The sequence below is a fragment of the Leptinotarsa decemlineata genome, unplaced genomic scaffold (assembly GCF_025532065.1).
Source record: "Leptinotarsa decemlineata unplaced genomic scaffold, Ldec_3_MD MMD2_P_RNA_scaffold_9, whole genome shotgun sequence".
NCBI lineage: Eukaryota > Metazoa > Arthropoda > Insecta > Coleoptera > Chrysomelidae > Leptinotarsa > Leptinotarsa decemlineata.
The window spans coordinates 7,228,835-7,245,080 of NW_027412536.1; the positions used below are offsets into that span (position 1 = coordinate 7,228,835).

The 16,246-nt window shown below is 33.9% G+C and overlaps 1 long non-coding RNA gene across 1 annotated transcript in view; it reads left to right on the plus strand.

The window, feature by feature from the left end:
- Positions 1–3,953: 3,953 nt before the first annotated feature.
- Positions 3,954–16,246, plus strand: part of LOC111511730 (uncharacterized) — a 205,399-nt gene continuing 193,106 nt past the window's right edge. The window contains exon 1 of the long non-coding RNA XR_012464387.1: positions 3,954–4,029. This is a non-coding gene — a long non-coding RNA (uncharacterized lncRNA). The remainder of the gene's footprint in view (positions 4,030–16,246) is intronic.

Consider the following 16,246-nt stretch of genomic DNA (forward strand, 5'->3'; position numbering starts at 1 on the left):
AGCTTTCGCAACAATCCACTATTCATCATCGACTGCTCCCATCAGCTCGACGCTATGAAGTCATCCACTGTCGACATCAAAATAGAATTTGAAACACGCAAGGTGAAGTTTCCGGCAAACACCAAAGTATGTGCACTCATCCTCCACGATGCTGTTTTATCATATAATGCTCTTAACGGCTCTGTTCAGACTGGATTGTAATAAGATTGACATGTAATTGTGTCTTTTATTCACCAAACAATTAGATATAGGCAAATATGGAACATTATTTTATTCATAACATATACAACAGATTTCAATTATTTACATCACCAGGTAGGTGCATACATCGTAAAGAAAATGTTTCATGTCTGCTTCAATTATTAGCTTACAGAAGTCATCCAAATTCCTGCTTCCATACGAATATTTATGGCACAATGCCACACCAAGTTCATACTTTTTACTAAGCTCCAAAAGTTTTCGCACCTCCTCAGCATCATAACATACACTTAAATCATAATTTGATGAATGTAGAGCGTCAAAACTCAGATCAGCCATTTCCCAAGCCATTTTTTTATGACAGAATCCAAATCCACAGCTTTCGGCTACTCTTGTGCTGAATATTGCATCCACATATTTGCAGAATGAACAGCTCTGAAAAAATACAAATCACATTCATTAGTTTGGGAGATATATTGTAAATGGAAAAAAAACACTCACTTGAAATTTGACCATGATTGAAGCGAAAGAGTTGGTACATATTTCATATGAATAAACCATATTTTCACTATTTACGAAGAGAATAAAGACATATTCACTTCACGAATAATGTCCTCTGTGAATTGCTCTGTGACACGTTTTGGAAGCCACGATTTGAAAGAAGTATTACACTCCTCATCCAATAAAACTACTTGGATGGATTTACCATATCGTGTAGAAAGCATAGTCATTTTTTTATTTTTATAACCCTTATCGGCAATTAATGATGTTATGGGTCTCTGCTCTACAACTTCATTTTGTTGATTAATTGCAAAATTAATCTTTCCAATGTCAAATTTCAAATTATCCATTTAAAAAAAAAAGTGAAAATTACAGTTTAAAAATATAAAAATATGTTCACCTCTATGACGATGTCAACACTCACTGCTTGGATTGCTAGTTACTTCTCGTTTATCACCTTGAAACTCAACAAATACTAATCACCTATTCGAACACTTGAGATTATATGAACTGAATGTGAAAGTATGAAACTCCATACTTACAGAAAAATTATCAGGAGGGAAGGGGAAGGTTTCTGTTTTTATATTTGAACTCATGTATCTAGGGCAAAGCCGGTTGTCCAATCACACTTTGTATTTAATGTCATATGACGTGTTCTGAGGTCAATATCGATCAGACTTTTTCCCAAGGTCATATGACGTGTTCGTAGCTCGAAATCGCTCAGGAAATTTCCAAGGTGATGTGACGTATAACCATGCAAGGCGAAATCATAGCCGTAGAGTAAAAAGGGGTTCACGGTCATGACATCACACACAACTCAATGCCAAAGTCATGGGCGGAGAGTAAAAAAGGGGTTCCACCTCATTTTGTTACACGCAACTCAAGGTCAACTCATAGGCGGAGAATAAAAAACAAAATCAAGGTCACAGTCAGTGTTGTGGATCTGGGGGGGTATACCCTTGGGGGGAGGTCCTGACTCGTTTTTTTATCCTGCATGCCTACGACTATACGATGTCTGATGAGCTCATTTCGCAAGTTTCCATACTCGCAAAACTCCGACAGCACATGCAAAGCTGTTCTGAAACTGTACACTGACTCACCTGCCTGATGTATACGTGTATCTTTCGAATATGTTTCTCTTCGGGAACATCTTTCAGTGCCCCTGCATATGTTGTTGGTTTCTGTGCCCACTGCAAACTAATTTGTTAACTTTCTTCGCCCATAACGTACATCAAAATGTCTATTTTCTCGTGTCCCTCTTTTGCTTGAGACCCGAGATCACCAAATATCTTTCCAAACGTTTTTTCCACTGTGGCCACCCAGCCGGAACCGCAAAATTGAGTTTCTCTGGAGGTTGTACATTCAAACGTAAACAGTTATTGTTGCTTCCCGACGATACCCCGCCACTAGTGTTTGCCTCACCACACTGCATCTCGCACAGCCCCGAAAATCACCGTACTTGGGAGTCTAGATAGGTTTTTTCCCGTCTCGTCCTTCCCCATTGCACGCCAACAGATTTCTTTTTTCACTCTATTTACATCGGTTTCACCACTGCCATCATGTTTTATTCGTTATTAGAATAATGAAGACCAAGATTAAACATTACTTTTATAAATACAGTTTATTTTTCTGTCTTGTTTTACATCCCGCCACCATGTTACAAGTTACAATCCCCGTTTTAACACCCTCTCTCCAGTGTTGCCAACACCGTCTAACCATATATCATAAAATGTGTACTAATGCAACGGCATGACTGAAAAGATGAAATAACGGCGACGATAAGTAGGAGAACTTGACGTTTTAACGCGCGATCCAACACGCCAGGAGGACATTGGACATCTTCGTTAACCAAGTTAGCATCATCAGGAGGATTTCACCAAGATCAGATGTAGGTATACATAACAGGAAAATTTATACAAGGTGTCGATTGAGAAAGAAATGTGGTAACGAGAATCTAGCGTTTCAACATTCGTTCCCCTCAGTAATATAGCTGCAAGAGTTCTGACCCATTCCTTATGAAAAAACACGTGCAAATTTGGGTAGGTCCATTCTGGTGTTTTTTGGACCTCAGACTTAGTTCGCATGGAAGGGACAAAGGTCCGCCGTGCCTCGTCTCTGCCAGACGTCCATTCTGTGTGAATTAGGACCATATTTGTCGTCATACAGTTGACCGATCAGAAGCTACCGCGCGTACAGCGGGAGATTCAAACCCAGTAGATGCACAAAGAGATCACGAGCCCAAAATCCCATGTATTTTCTTATGGAGCTAAACTTTTTGAAATTTTCATGACATCCCAGAGTGAAAGAGAGAAACGTGTGACGTAATCGATGCAGAGAAAGATGAAATGAGTATCGGAGAGATTTGAAGAGCGTGGGCCCATGACACTCCGCACCACAACTCGAGCCCCCTTGGGACTCCACCTCAAATTTCAGGCCCCCTTGTCACGTACCAGTAACGTAGTTCTAATTAAAAAAAGTTTATCGGTATGAGAATCTAACCCAGGACAACACAGTGGTAGGCTTTGTCCTTAGCCTTGACACCAACGTGGAATATTGAATGTAATTGCGAATTGTTAATATTTATAGCGGTTGTTTTGTCGGGACCGAAATTGACCCATTTTCCGTACTTACGTACCTTATTTCTGTATTTCCGTAGAATTTTAAAAATATTGTAACGTCATTTCCTTGTAGAAGTTAGGAAAATATCTTTAGGTTTGGGAAAGAACTGATGTTTCATGCACAGGTGTGTGTGTGTGTGTGTGTGTGTGTGTGTGAATGCACGGTACAGGGTTTCATCATGTGCTTGTCTATGTACAAACATACGTCTGCATACTTCGAAGATCCTTCAAGTAATGAATGTTCCATCGGTGTGAGCCCACCAAGTTAGTAGTGGTGTGACGTCACAGCAGCAACCGTTCACCGATAAGAGAGCGAGATGTTCACTCCACGGCGTGTGGCTGAGTAATGCGTATTCATCGGTGTGCCCTCACCTCTCGATGCGGTTGAGGCTGTGACGTAACGCATCGCTCTAGTCTCGCTGTCGATGGTGACACGCAGGCGGCCGAGGACTGTGTTACTCCCCCACCACTATGACGTATTGATTGCTTTTTTGTTGTTTAGTAGCATCAAGGCGATGTGACCTTGAAGTGTCCGGTGCATGGATCATACAGAATTTTTTTCATATGAGATTTTGTGTGTGTGTGTGTGTGACATAATGACGTAATTACACTTGGTTGGTTTGTGTGTGTGTGTGTGTACAATACAGGAAATTACAGCCACTAACAGTTTCTCGAGGGGTATTGTAGATGACATAATAAGGAAGAAGTTTAGGTTAAGAATGAACGAAATCTCGTGTTAAGTGTTTAAGGTTTAAGCGAATGATGACTGGAATAAAACTTGGATCAGTATTTTCAAAATTATATTACGCTGATCTTTAGCACAACGTTCTACACAAACTTTTACAACTTGATTAACCTTATACCTTATATATCACATAGATGACATTCGACAGACTAGGAAAGTCACACTACCAACATTACATTGCTTCATTGTTACCAACACCCCTCCTCAATGGAACAATTTGAATATATACAAAGAATGAATCATTCACATATGGTCATTTACTAAACCTAATAATTTTACAAACTTTGAAAATTTATTCTTCGATAAAGGTTTAGTAAACACATCAGTTAATTGTTCTTCAGTTTTTACATGCATTACTTCAATCAACCCTGTTTCAATTTTCTCTTTAATAAAGTAATATTTAATATCAATATGTTTCAATCTCCTGTTATTTTCAGGATTAATAGCAATTTTTATAGCCAACTGATTATCTTCTTTCGCTTTGTTTCTGACTTGTTTTTCAAGAAATGTATTATTCTATAGTTTGAGAAATCATCTTTTAACAGGAAAAAATACCTTGCTCCTTCTATAGATTCTGTCTCAAAAGGCCCACGAAAGTCGGCATGGATAAGCATCCCTATTTCTGAAGCTATAGATTCACTTTTATTGAACTTCAATCTATGTTGTTTACCAACAATACAACCGATACAAAAATTTTCTTTCCCAATAAATTGTATATTATTGGTTTTTAAGACCTTTTTCACAAGATTGAAAACTTGCAAACTTATAATGCCAATCAACTAAACTTTCAGGAACATTACAATATTATCTGTAGGTTTGAATCTGAACATCATTCTGAAGAATTTACTCTGCCTAGTGGCTACTGCCAGAGTTAAACCTCTTTGGTCAAGTATTTTACTCTTATTCAAATCTGATTGAAGAATGTAATCTCTGTCTAAGGCATTTCCTATATAATAAGTTTATTTTAAATTCTGGGATGTACAGTACCTTGTTAAGCTCAGTTTCATTCATGCATTCATGCCTCAATGCTGAAACATAGTTTTTGATTTATTTCGTTAATTTCTTTTTTATTTGTTCTATTCTTATTCCATTATTTTGTGATATGTACAGTCCATCGTCAACGTATCTCCTTTTTCATCATGTGTTTTTATTATTGTTAGGATTTTCTCATCTATGGTTTGCAGGTATATTTCGGATATATTGCTAGATAGTGGGGATCCCATCGCTAGTCCATCTGTTTGTTTATAAATTTTCCCTTCAGATTCGAAATAATTTTGATTAAGTATTGTATTTAGACTGTGTTCCATTTGGTTAATGTAGGTTTGAATCTGAACATCATTTCGAAGAATTTACTCTGCCTAGTGGCTACTGCCAGAGTTTAACCTCTTTGGTCAAGTATTTTACTCTTATTCATATCTGATTGAAGAATGTAACTCTGTCTGAGGCTTTTCCTACATAATAAGTTTATTTTAAATTCTGGGATGTACAGTACCTTGTTAAGCTCAGTTTCAATCCATTCTTTTTCATTCTAGGCTTCAAGTACTATTTTTCCAATCCCTTCAACCTTGACAAGAGAATCATCTCCCATTTCCACATGTTTAGAGACTGAAGTATCTATGTATACAAATTGTGTTGAATCAAAACATATATGATTACTGGCCACACTGTCTATGCCCCAGTAGGTACTGTCAAATTCGAGACCACCTGATAAAGCAGCGGATTTTGAATCTTCACCCACTTTTCACACAGAGCAATAGATACTCCAGGAATATTTCATAAATATACATTTAAGGATGTTTGAAGGTGACTGACAATGTTTCATGATGAATTTCACTAGTTCGGACTTACATTGTCTACTATATAAAATGATTTGAAATCCCTAAAACAACTGAAAAGAAATAATTAAAAATGAATAGCTGAAAATAACAATTATATTAAGCAAAATAAAGCTGAAATGAAATAATAGTTTAATAAACTACAAGTAAAAATATAACAATTGAATAAATAAAAACAGAATAAAAATAAAGGAATGAAAAAAGAAAATAGAAATAAAAAAGTATAGAGATTCCAAGTCACGTTAGTTCACGACGTTTCGATTGTTAGTATCTACAATCGTCATCACCCGAAGACGATTGTAGATACTAACAATCGAAACATCGTGAACTAACGTGACTTGGAAATTTTTTATTTTTATTTTCTTTTTTCATTCCTTTATTTTTATTTTGTTTTTATTTATTCAATTGTTATATTTTTACTTGTAGTAGTTTATTTAGCCATGGATATATATATATATATATATATATATATATATATATATATATATATATATATATATATATATATATATATATATATATATATATATATATATATATATATATATATATATATATATATATTTCAATATCAAATTTTACAAAAAGGATTTGAAGCTTTATATGTTCTATTAATTATGTACCAGGTATTCCAGGTACATTAGTTAAATTTGCCTGTATTTGTACTGCATCAGGTACTCTTTTTTGTGTTAGATCTTCTCTAGGAATGTGTATGCTCTTGTTTAATATATTGAATGTGAGGTCTTGTTGTGTTTTGATTCGTACTTGTTCCTCGATAAGTGATTTATGACTGTTACATTTATGGATGTTCAACTTTTCCCAAATGTCCGTGCGGTTTCCCTTGTTGACTTGTTTTATGAGTTTTATGTTATGTATGTGTTATGTTTAACAGTCATAAATCACTTATCGAGGAACAAGTACAAATCAAAACACAACAAGACCTCACATTCAATATATTAAACAAAACCATACACATTCCTAGAGAAGATCTAACACAAAGAAGAGTACCTGATGCAGTACAAATACAGGCAAATTCACCTAAAGTACCTGAAATACCTGAGTTTAGACGCTCTGACCGTATAAAGAGGCAGACGACAGTATGACAATTTCAGTTTGAGGAGTGCCTAGAAGATGACAGTACTACCAACTGTCGAAAGCGCTCGCAGATAATTAATAGAAGATATAAAGCGCTGTCGCTGATGTTTAGTAGCTTTATCGAGGGCTGTAATATAAAAAAGGACATAATAAGTATAGATATAAAACATAATAACGGAAAAAACAGTAATATACCTGTGCTATGTGAGGATTATTACTTTATGATTTTCAATTTTCAGAGAAATATTGAACATGAGAATGACATTTTTGACATTGAATGATGTGGAATACTTTTTGTTATAAAATGAGTAGTATTTACTCCAATCGGATGATTGGTCAAACCACCAACACTGACATAAAAAACTTGGCAAGTTGACTTTTGGGTGTCACATTAATAGGTGGTTCACTTATGTTTCGCTTGCGTTTACGCAGCTATCTTTATCAAGTACTTTCTTGGTTTTTCTCATTTTGTCTTCAATCGAGGACCGCCTGCCCGGTACTGACGATCCCACACAGCACCAGATATTCATGGAATATTCCCTGTATATCATAAAACGAACGTATATATTCCAAATATTCATAGAATATTCTTGGAATATAAATATGCCTTTAGAATATTCATAGAATATGCTTGAATGAATATGGCAGGATTATTTGCGAAAGAATGTGCATAGAATGTCTATATATAAATGGATTATTCTCCCTTGAATATTCTAAGAATATTGTCGATCGAATATACCATATGGTATATTCTCAGAATATATCCCCACGGTATATTTTGGAATATTCTATAAAATGGAATTTTGAATTATCTTATAATAACGTATTCAAATGATTCAATATTATTAAAAACAAAAATATTTGAAGATCTTAATCGAATGCATAACCTAATGTATATAACCCTGATAGTGTTAACCAGTTTTTGAACTCAACGCGAAGATTCTGGATGAATTGCTCCAACAGCAACTGTTGGAAACGACAAAAAAATTTGAATGGGCCAATAAATGAACCAATTGCATCAATGAATTGGTTAATTCTCATCCTATTTGTCTTTTTGTATTTGAAATTATTTAATTACCAAGCGAAACATCCTGGAAACAGAGAAATGGGGAAGTGAAGAATTGAAGTAAATGTTTCTCATTGGTCAATTAAAGTGTAGCGCACGACAGTAGAATAAACTCTGTGAAAGCGGCTGTCCCTTAATGCTTGGTACCTTTGCGTTAAATTCGACATTTGATTCAACATGGCGGTTGACGTGGCAGGTTCGTGTGTGTAATGCATGGTGTATTGGTGTTATTATCAAAGTATAATTCTCTCACGTTCAGTGTACCATTTATAATTTGGGGTTGTCCAATTTGCAGTACAGCGAATAGTTTGATTTTGGATCTTCAAACAGGAGAGTTGCATATATTCAGTCTTTAAGAAAAGTAAGTAAAATGCAATAGTATCGATGGTAAAGTCATGGTGATTAACCTACTATACCTCATTTTAGGTTCGAGGAGAGTTGGGGTGTGGGATTTGTTGGTTTGACTAAGTACATGTTTGAACTAGAGTGATTTCAGTTGTGTATCTTCAATTAGAGAAAAGTAAGTGAATGACACATTCTTTTGTATCATTTGTTTTCATAATTTTTATCACTCGTTCTCAAGATAGTATCAATTTGCCCAAAAGGAAACAGAGTGGTACCTGGTACAGGCAGGTGCGCCAAGGAACTGAAAACGTAATGAGTACCTACTTTTCAACAAGACAACGCAAGTTGGTCTCCAAGTCATAAAATGTTGTAAATGTTCATGAGTAACCTATGCAAAAAATATCTATTTGATTTTCATTCCAGTTTTATTGTGCCACTTTCAAATAGTGATAATGAACGTTAATGTACATTTTGTTCCAGGTATTACTATTGAAACACTGGCTGATGCATTGTTGGACAAATATAAGGAAAACTATTCTGATGAGCAAAGTTTGGATAACTTTAAGTAAGTGAAATTCATTGAAGAACCCATCATACCACTCATTTTAAATACTTTATTTGTGGGTTTATTTTTTGAAGTGAGAAACCTAACCTAATCTAACCTATTTCTTGATGTAATACATGTTTTCTTTTTCAATGAAATGATATATTTATTATTTTTTAATTAGTGCTGATGAATTCACGGAGTTGTTATTTTAGTATATTTTTTAGTATACATTTGTTTGAGAGTAGGAACATCCTAATTTGAATACATTTCTAATATTTGTAATAAGACAGTATTCAGGAATATTTCATTCAGTGAATAAATATTTTGAATTAGATTTTTTATTTTTAATATTGGTTGAAACGTCAAATATTTCAGTGTATATTGTTTTTGATATATATTTGTTTATGAATATTATGTGTTTTATTACTTGTGTGAATCTTGCATCAAAATGCAATATATACATGCCTAATAGCGTTTACTCGTCACATTCTTGGAATATTCCAAATATTCCTAGAATATTCATAAAATATATTTAAAGAATATTCTATGGTGTTTCCCTATTGTATATTCCTACAATAAACAAAGAATATCCTGAATATTTTATGAATATTCCTCAGGTTCTATTCCTGGAATATTCTTAATAGAATATACCTTACATATTCTAAGAATATTATAAGATATTCCAAGAATATTCCCAAAGAATATTCTTAAAATATATCAATGGTTCGCCAGGAGCACTTCCAGGGGATATTCTCCAGAAGATATATATATCCTTGGCATATTCATAGCATAATACAATATCCTTAAATGTATATTCATGAAATATACCTGGAATATCTATTGCTATGTGGGATGCCCAATAGGCTGAAACAACTGTCTACCGGTGGCTCTTAAATTGAAATCAATATGGGAGTGATCCAAGAGTACTTATCTATGTATGATTTTCATCAGTCAAGCAGTCCAGCAATCAAGCTGCTGGAAAATAATTCCATGAAAATCAAAAAATAAGTAGATAAGTACTCCTTGATCATTCCCATATTGATTTCAATCTGGGAGCCACCGGTATACAGTTGTTTCAGCCTATTGGGCATCGTCAGTACCGTGTATATATATATATATATATATATATATATATATATATATATATAAAAATATATATATATATATATATATACACAGGGTGTCCCTGGACTTCCTCTTTTCCTCTCGGGAATGTATAGATGGGGCCAAAATATCACCAGTACTTCATATAACTTTTTTTCCTAAAATCCTTCGTTACCAAGTAACGGGCCCTCGAAGTTACAAAATGAAAAATGTTTTTCATTGATAACTTTTCAAGTGAATATTCAAAATCATCCAAATTCTGGTAATTGACTAAACAAATGAATTCCTTCGATGAGCTTTCATGCAGGAGTCAGTTGTTTTGCTACAAAGTCAGGAACGGACTACCCCCGATGGTCCACACCCCAAAACTTTGAAATGACAGATATTTTTCAATATTTTTCAACAAATTAAGGTTACTTGGACAATTTTATGAATAAAAGTACTCGTGTGGAAAGTCGATCGGAGCAACGAGTCTTGATAAAAATGTAGTTTCACTCGACGACATAAAACCCGCTCGTCCACCATTATTTGAAATGAATAATTATCAAAGCAGAAATAATAATGATAACGTTAATTCAACAACATTTATCCTGAGATGTCTACCATTATTCGAAAATATTAGTTTTTAAGGAAAATGGAAATGATAGGTAAAATGTTCATAACGAATTTTTATAATGCAAACACGTTTAACTAACGAAACTCAAGAGCCTCAAGAGCAAACAGAAATGAAAAATCCGCTACAGAAACTGCTCGATATGACCACCTTCTCTCTCTATACATTTTCTTAGTCTGCGAAGACACCCTCTCTGTACTTGAAATAGCATTCCAGGGTCGTTTCGTATGGCTTCACAATGTAATGTTATTCTATTCAACAATGCATCTCTTGTGTGAATAGGTGTAGCGTAAACAAGGCTTTTTAGATGCCCTCACAGAAAGAAATCCAATGGATTTAAATCCGGAGACCGCGATGGCCATGAATATGGCCCACCTCTACCAATCCATCTATTGTGGAAAATATGGTTCAGATGGTCACGCACAATCAAACTAAAATGAGGAGGAGCGCCATCATGCATAAACCACATATCTCTTCGGGTTTGCAATGGAACATGTTCCAAAAGTCCATTCAAATCGTTCTGAATGAACTCCAAATAACGTTCTCCACTCAATCGGTCCTGTAGAACGAATGGTCCTATAAGATGGTTTCCTATGATACCAACCCAAACATTCACGTTGAATTTCCGTTGGTGTTTGGTTTGCAATATCACATGGGGATTTTCTTCGGCCCATATATGGAGATTATGAGAGTTGATAACTCCATCTCTACTGAAACCTGCTTCATCAGTGAATAAAACTCGATTAATAAAAGTCATATCCTCTCTTTGCCTATCCATGAACCAATTGGCATATTCCAGTCGTGCTGGACAATCTTGAGGTGTCATGGCATGTACCTTCTGGATGTGAAATGGGTGGAGCAGTTGTTCCCTAATTATTCTATGAATAGTGGACTTGGATGTATGGAACTGTTCTGATATATTTCTGATGCTCATTGAAGGATCATCAGCGACGGCTTCCAAAATATTTTCCTCCAATACAACGGTACGTACAGTCCTAGGAGCGCCCTCACCACCTCGTTTTGGCAAAACTGTACCTACAATAATATCGAAATAAAACAACGTGCTCAAATTAATTTTCAATTATTACATACCTGTCTCCCTCAAGCTGCGATCGACACGCTCGAATGTTTCTCTTGACGGTACCGTTCGATTGGGAAAATGCTCGGAATACAGACGACGAGCTTCTGCAGCATTACAAAATGCTCGTCCATAAAATACATGCATATCTGCATATTTATTGAATGTAAACTGTTTGGCCATATCAAAAAAATTCAAAATATCCTATAGAATATTGACAATACAATGATAGTCATATGACAACGCACCACTCAACAAAACAAAATCGTATTCCAGTTTCTCATTTTTTATCAAAACTTTCTAAAAGGTTTTTTTGTCAACATCTGTGAAAGAAATGGAACATAATTATTCCCTGGATATTTTTCACCTGATCATGTGCAGCCGTTTTTGTAGTTCATTCGTTTGCTTTTTATTAGTATAGTAAATATTTTTTCCGATGTGCGTTTTTTCAGCTAAATTTAGATTCGTGTTAAAGAATTTCTCCCATAAAATTATAATTATCAGTGAAACTCCTCAACAGTTTAGCTGTGAAGAAGAATTTGAAACATTCGAATGTTGAGTTTCATGAGATTCAGATAACTGATCAACACGAAACGTGATTATTCCACACGTATTATGTACATACAAAATATGGAATGAATTCGATATTTCATAGTAGAGTAGCTTGTTAGTTTAAAAACACCACGAATCTACAGAACTTGATATTTCTTTTGAAAAAATATCTGATATCACAATTGTGACTTAAACTTCCATATAGGTACTGTACTTTTTGTTTACGACTTCATTTTAGCATACTTTGTATTATTCCTGTTATAAATGTTGTTGAATTAACGTTATCATTATTATTTCTGCTTTGATAATTATTCATTTCAAATAATGGTGGACGAGCGGGTTTGATGTCGTCGAGTAGAACTACATTTTTATCAAGACTCGTTGCTCCGATCGACTTTCCACACGAGTACTTTTATTCATAAAATTGTCCAAGTAACCTTATTTTGTTGAAAAATATTGAAAAATATCTGTCATTTCAAAGTTTTGGGGTGTGGACCATCGGGGGTAGTCCGTTCCTGACTTTGTAGCAAAACAACTGACTCCTGCATGAAAGCTCATCGACGGAATTCATTTGTTTAGTCAATTACCAAAATTTGGATGATTTTGAATATTCACTTGAAAAGTTATCAAAGAAAAACATTTTTCATTTTGTAACTTCGAGGGCCCGTAACTTGGTTACGAAGACTTTTAGGAAAAAAAGTTATATGAAGTACTGGTGATATTTTGACCCCATCTATACATTCCCGAGAGGAAAAGAGGAAGTCCAGGGATACCCTGTATACCATTTTATCATTTTTTTTGGCAACGATACATTGTAGTTTTACCATCAATTTGACGTCACACAACGGTGTGGCGTCAGTATATCGACGCCACACTGTTTTGGTTAAATGAATTTTGTTTCGAGTGAGATAGAAACACTGTTTTTACCGCATTCGAACCAGATGTGACTCCAGATTGTTGGGCCCAAATACCACCTATCTAACTCTCTTCAGTGTAAAGTGATTTAATGTTTTTGTGTGTGCCCAAATGATAGTAGAATGTAAAAATTCATATATAATAATTAGTTTGGGATTTATCCACATTGGCTCTGAGATGTATATACAGCTTTCACTCTATAAACATTTTGGCATAAAAAATCTGGCAACACCGTATATTGATGTTTGGTCGATCTTGAATTCTTATTACTCGTTAATTAATGTTCAGTGAATAACATTTCAACCTCAAGATATATAGCTATATACAAATGAGATTATGGCATCAAGATACACCGTTATTATAGTAATAAACCGAAGGAAAACGTAATTCAGTTACATTGTGGCAGTTCGCCACTAAGTCATGTTTTGTCGTATTTATTAAATAAAATCGAATAAAGTAATATGAAGTGGAACGTATTTTAAACAAAGGCCTATATAAATTTCCACCACGTTTTAATGAAAAAATGTTTTTATTTAGCGATGACGGCCATTTCAAGTTTAACTTATCATGAAACGGCCGTCTTTACTTGATAAAAACATTTTTTTATTAAAAATGGTGGAAATTTATATAAACTTCTGTTTATGATACGATTCAAAGATGTATAATAAATTTTATAATATAAAGTGAACCATATTTTTTTATAAAATAACAATTGAAAACAAGTTTGAAATTTTGATATTGGTGGAAAATTTTTACTAAAAGCTTTTTGTAATATTTTCAGGTATTTTGACTATTAGTTTATTAGAATATATTAGTTTATTGGTTTGTTTGGAATTTTTTGGTAGTTTTTGAGAATTTTCGGGTTCAAGACTTTCATTTTAAGTGAATATTTATGATTATGAGATTCAAGTAGCATACCAATTTGCACCCAAATATTATTTTTAAATTTCTTGGTTTTTTTTAGAAAAATATTTACTAAAATTATTATTACCTTAAATTATCGTTTTTAGAATTTTATGGATAAAAGTCCCAAAGTATTACGGAAAATCTTAATTATTCCCTATAAAATCGGAAATATTCCAAAAAAATGTATAGTCCCAATAGAAATGAGCTTCTCCAGCTTCTATTTCAGACAAATTTTAATTAGATTAGATTATTAATCCTAGTCTAAGAGTTTTTATGTTAAATTAGTTTTCTGTTTCAGAATATTTCCTACCACTTTCGGTAATAGTGTATTCTTGAAACAGCTTAGCTACCTAATCCAAACTGGAATTGTTTGAAAAATATAAATCCAGTATGACCTAAATAATAGTAAGGTTAATAAAATAGAATGAAATATATAAAAGTTTTTATTAAAAATCAACTCCAAACAACCAAGCAGGTAATAATAAAATCAAAAAAGAGAACACAAGATTTCCATCTATTTTTTTATCAAAAATATTTTCAAACAGCTAAAAACTAAAATATAAGTTACATAAATGACTGTTAATGTAACTAAGATATAATTAATAAAACGGAAATACTTTTCCAAGTGTAAGGCAGAAATGAAATAAAGATTTATATTTTTCATGTAAACAGCTAAAAATAACTTTACTTTTTCGTGGAGTATGCATTTTGAATGAAGACCTTTATTTTTTTCCAGTCTTTGTTTTCTAACAAGTTGGGATGTTTTTCTTTCAGTTCTTCACATTCCATCTGAGTTGGAGCTTTTTTTTTTCTGTATTTGTTCATTAAAAAAAGAAATAACCATCTTCTTTTGCTGTTTTGTCCACCTAATCCGTTCAATTTTCTTAGGTTTTTTCTTAGTATAATTTTCATTTATATTACTACTTGTTGATGGTTCTGGACTTGGCTGAACAGAGTTTTCAAATTCTTCCATAGCGTCTTCTATTTGCAGTCCTTCGTCATTTTCAATTAAATTTTCTTTCATGTCGACCGTTATTTCCTCTAAAGATTTGCCTGTAAAATTTGCTGCCGAACCTTTTTCCATTAATAACAAAATTTTAGAAATTTTTGCAGTCTGATATATCGTCGGGCAGCCTATATGACTTCTTATGAATTCCAGTAGTGTGTCCCATAAACGACGCTAATTGTTCTAGGTCATTTTCCGACAAGTGGAACACTTGAGAAAGGGTTGCTAAATGTTTTCTTAGGCGCATTGATGTGAGCGCTTTCGGGTTTTTAGCACCACATAAATTTGCATGTTGCTGCAGTTTTTTATATCACCTGAAAGGTTTTTCAGAACCGCTACTTACAAAAAAAATATATACTATCTTTTTTAATATGTTTTTCTCTGGCACATAAAATAATGTTAATATGACGCTGTACATAGGGGCTAAATAGAACTGGTACGCCACGATCCCTTTTCCCCCTAATAACAACTCTTTTGAATTCTTGTAATAACACTTTTTCGGCAGGAAAAACTGCTTCTGAAAATTCCTCATATTTAGTTTCATTTGGTTTTTTCTGAATTAGGGTAAGTGTCTAACAGTAGACGTTGCAACTCTCCAGGTCTTTTTCTGTTCAATAAAATTAATCGACAATAAATAGTTTCTAATAATATATTATAAGATTTGTTATTTGCGTTATCAGATTTTAATACTCCAGCACATTCTTCTGCTTTAGCACACATATATCGTTTTAATAACTGCAAATCACTTGCGAGCGAAACAATTTTGGATATTTAAGTTATTTGAAGCTTCGGTGGATATATCATATCTCCAGTTAGCGTCTAAAAGTTCAATCATCGTTTGCAAATCTGCTTGAGCAACAGCTGTGGAAATATCAGAATAAACATCTTTTTTTTAAAAGCATAAACAATTGCGATGTCACAACATTGTTTCAGTACAGTGCTAATATTCATTGCAAAAGTTGGTGATTCAATAACCTCTTCAAATGGATCATATTTTGCAATTATTTTAGTGGCAGTCACCAAATGATCGTAGCATTTTGGATTTAAGGCATCAAATAATGTTTTTACGGTTGGTTCTAATTTTCTCACTTCGATAAGAATTTTAGATAGCTCCCTCATTTT